The sequence below is a fragment of the Lactuca virosa genome, chromosome 6 (assembly GCF_052849685.1).
Source record: "Lactuca virosa cultivar CGN04683 chromosome 6, Lactuca_virosa_CGN04683_v6, whole genome shotgun sequence".
Lineage (NCBI taxonomy): Eukaryota > Viridiplantae > Streptophyta > Magnoliopsida > Asterales > Asteraceae > Lactuca > Lactuca virosa.
The window spans coordinates 248,006,737-248,011,354 of record NC_136431.1 but is presented as its reverse complement, the minus strand read 5'-3'; the positions used below and the strand labels follow the sequence as shown (position 1 = coordinate 248,011,354).

Here is a 4,618-nt window from a genome sequence, read left to right as displayed (position 1 = left end):
TGTATCATTTAGCGACACATATAGAAATCTAATGTGGCTAACAGTAATACCTATGGTCACATGAATTGTTTGTATGACCATATGTATCATTTAGTCACATATAATAAATGTGACAAATCATGTGGGTGTAAGCATATCCCGTGGCATTTTTTTAGTTGTTCATGTGTCCAAATGTATCGTTTAGCCTCAGTCGAATAATGTGGCCAAATATGACCATCTGCCACATATTTGTGTTCGTTTTATCAGAAATAATGTACAATGGATTCTAATGTGGCTAAATGTAATACATATGGTCACATGAATTGTTTGTATGGTCATATGTATCATTTAGCCACATATAATAAACGTGACAAACCATGTGGCTGTAAGCATTTTATGGTGGCATTTTTTTAATAGTTCGTATGTCCAAATGTATCGTTTAGCCTCAGTCGAATAATGTGGTCAAATATGACCATCTGCCACATCTTTTTGTTCGTTTTATCGAAAATAATGTGAAATGGATTCTTAATGTGATTAAGGTAATACCTATGGTCACATGAATTTTTTGTATGGTCATATGTATCATTTAGCCACACATAATAAACTTGACAAATCATGTGGCTGTAAGCATTTTATGGTGGAATTTTTTTAAAGTTTGTGCGTCCAAATATATCGTTTAGCCTCAGTCGAATAACATGGCCAAATATGATCGTCCACCACGTATTTGTGTTTGCTTTATGAGAAATAATGTGAAATGGATTCTAATATAGCTAAAAGGTAATACCTATGGTCACATGAACTGGTTGTATGACCGTATGTATCATTTAGCGACCTATAATAAACGTAACAAATCAAGTGGCTGTAAGTAACATATGGTCATGTTATATTATATTATGTGTGGTTAATAATTAGTATTTATCATGATAAAATATTAAAAGATGTGACCACAAGTATTTTATGATGACGTTTTTTAATTGTTCGTGTGTCCATATGTATCGTTTAGCCACTTACTAAACATAACAAAACAAGTGACTATAGGTATATTATGGTGGCGTTTTTGTTTAGTTTTAACAAACAATGGAATGAAAATAAATTTTTTTACCATATTTTTTTCAAACACTACAATATTACATTATGATTTGCATAATTTATCACATTTTGTAATTTTCTATTTCTAAATTTATTTATTTATTAGACACATTTTTTCGATCATTTTTTTTATAATTTTCAATTAAGATTTCATGTGTCTCCGATTTCATTCATGCGTCAATCACATAACATATATGACACCGTCATGATTGCCTTTAATAAGAATTTGGTTGATAAAATCTTTATCTTAACCATGTTTTTCCAAAATCTCATTACAACTTGGAAGTGTATATATATATATATATATATATATATATATATATATATATATATATATATATATATATATATATATGCCTTTAATAAGAATTTGGTTGATAAAATCTTTATCTTAACCATGTTTTTCCAAAATCTCATTACAACTTGGAAGTATATATATATATATATATATATATATATATATATATATATATATATATATATATATATATATATATATATATATAGATGTTCAAATGTTTCTCACATCTATTGTGTGCTAGAATGCACCAATAAAAATTTAGTATTAATTATATGCATATTAAATGTTATCCATACTTATAATTCATTTTTATGGAAACTAATTAAATTCTTCATTAATATCAACAATAATATTCTTTCAGAATGAATTCATATTTAGAAGAATGAGAGTGTCTTCCAACAGAACGAGAGTGTATTCTAGTAGAATACACTCTCGTTCTTCATATTCCATGCAACTTTATTGTATTTTAAGTGAGTGAGTCCTGAAACAAAATATGAATTCATATATAAAAACCTAAATGCAAATTTATTCTGAAAAAAATGTTATTCCTGTCATTAATGACGGATTTAATTAGTTTCCATAAAAAGAGAATTATAATTATGAATATCATTTAATATACATATAATTATGGAAATCATTTAATATCTATATTTATTTAATTAAATAATTATTTAATTTACTAAATTCCGATCGGTGCATTCTAGCACACAATAAATGTAAGAAACAAAATAACCTAGCCATATACACACACACGATGTTTGGTGGAGCAAAAATTGAAAAAGTTAAAAACTTTCAATGAAATTGCTTAAACAATATACCCATCCACTGGTGCAACATCAAATAGACTTAACAATTGTAGCACATCCATAAAACAAAAACCATAAACATCTTCTTTCAAATCTATCATGCTTAATTCTACCATTTCAATTATACCATTGGCTTGCATCAACATATATGTTTGAAAGAGTATATATCTCCAAGATACGTTTGAATCATGAATTCCATTTGTAAGTTATTGCATTCTCAATCTGTTCATGTGAATCTTCCAGTTTCTTCACCACTGCATGTCTCAATCATCACAAATCCATCAATGTCATAAATCAATATTCACAAATCACTAAATAAACCATGTAAGCTACAACTTGATCAATTAATCTACTAAAATTATTAACTAACTAAACGCATAACCCACAATAAAACAAATTTAATACCAAAAATCTTAAGTGACCAACTCAAAAATGGATGAAAACAAAAATTCTAAAAATAGATTCATGCACCTCATCACAAGCGATAGTTGAAAAACACTACAATTTATGTGTAAAATACGACAGCCTAATCTAATGATGAAGAATGTGATTTGTCTTGCAATCATTCAAATTCCAAGAACATCTGAAGCATGGGATGCCCAATCACTTTGAACCTGAAAGATCCATTAGCAAAAACATATGCAATAATATAACTATTAGATATAATTTCTGAGACCCATGAATGATAAGTATCTTCGGTCGTTTCAGGAATGCACTAGCAACCCGTTACAAATGAATATAACAGAGTAAATTTTTTATGATTAACGGGGAAAAATCCTCGCCAAATCGCATTATTAGATGCAAAAACTGATTTCAATTTGGTACGTGATGATCAAGAATAGAAAGCGTAACATGATGAACAGCAAGACACAAAATCGATTTGATAAATACGATGAACAACAAGAATCGAACTTAAATGAATAACAAGAATCAATTACGTACCTTAATTTGGAAGTTTTGTGACTTAATCGACCAAGAAGAATCAATTTCGCACGTGATGAACATCATCGGATGGTTGCTGGTGTCATGGTACGACGTCGATGGAGAAGGTTGCCGGGCGGAAGTTAAAAATCATTATTCTTAAAATAGGAGTTCGATGTTTATGTGGCGTGTTTATGTTTCACTAGAAGGGGATCGCTGATGGTGATACTCCCCTGTGAAACGACGAAGATAGGGAAGTGGAGAAGAAAATAAAGGGGGTGGCGTTCCTATGTTAGGTTATAAGTGTATATTTGATTTTCTTTTTAATTTCTTTTAATTCATATTATATATTATATTATTATTATTATTTATATATTAAAATTGTCCAAGCTTAGGAATAGTAAAATTGGTGGTTTTTGGTCAAATTCGGTCCTTTGTTTTTTTGTGGTTTGTTATCTTCTGGATTTGTTGCTGGCTATTTTGTTTTGGGCAGTTTCTTTGTTTTTTTGTGGTTTGTTATCTTCTGGATTTGTTGCTGGCTATTTTGTTTTGGGCAGTTTATGACAATTTGTCCATTATTGATAGGCACGTGTTGGTCGTATCTTTGTTTCACCGTTTTTCCGCCCGGGATGACGCTATACTCCATACACTAGGCCTTCTTTCGAAGAGAACCAATATACGTGGAGCCAGATACTGTCGACTCTAAAAAGCAACGTGTTCGGACCACTTTACAGCTGTTTGTCTGTTTGTTTAAATTATTATCCTACTTTGCCTGGTTTGTCAAATTTTCTCTAGAAACCTGCCCCACCTCACAGCAGTCCTGAGAATTATTGAAGCCAGCTGTGAATAAGTTTGAATAATAGGTGGACCAGCTACCTTATCGTCGGTTTTCTCTATAATTGAGTTGTCCACTTAAAATCTTGTATAAATAAGTGTGTTTATTTTCCGATAGAGAGGCATCGAAAAGCATATACACTTCTCTCTCTATCTCCCTTGTAAGAATCATATTGTGTGAAATATAAGTTGGAAGTTCTTAAACCTTTTTTTCAAGTAAGTTTTAATAAATATGTTTGAATATTCTAAGATTTAGTCTTTGTTCTTAGAATAAAAATACTTTCCTGGTAAATATTTTTATTATATTTTTATTGGTCTTGGATCAGGAGTCCTACCAGCGATCAAGTTCACACATAGCTTTGTTGCAGAAATGTGCAAAGAAGCTGCCCTACAAAAAGAATTAAGAGCACTTGACTTCTGTTCTAACATCCCAATCCCCGGATATTATAAAGCAACAAAGAAATACGGCCTCAGAAGATCAACAACATACAAAGGTAAACCCCACAAAACCCACATCAAGGTCTTCAAGAGGAAATATAAAGATGATAGGAGCAGGATTTCCAAATGCAAGTGCTACATCTGTGGAAAGGAAGGACACTTTGCACGAGACTGCAGAAGTGAAAAAGGGAATATGGCTAGAGCCGCCGTATTTCAAAATATGGAACTTGGTGATGAATGGGATGTCATT

At 30.9% G+C, this 4,618-nt stretch overlaps 1 long non-coding RNA gene across 1 annotated transcript; it reads right to left on the bottom strand.

Annotated features, from left to right (window-relative positions):
- Positions 1–2,142: 2,142 nt before the first annotated feature.
- On the bottom strand, positions 2,143–3,370 carry LOC145120975 (uncharacterized). Its single transcript, XR_013714444.1, has 2 exons — positions 3,118–3,370; positions 2,143–2,429 (listed from the first exon to the last, which is right to left on the bottom strand). It is a non-coding gene; the product is annotated as an uncharacterized LOC145120975 (long non-coding RNA).
- Positions 3,371–4,618: the final 1,248 nt, after the last annotated feature.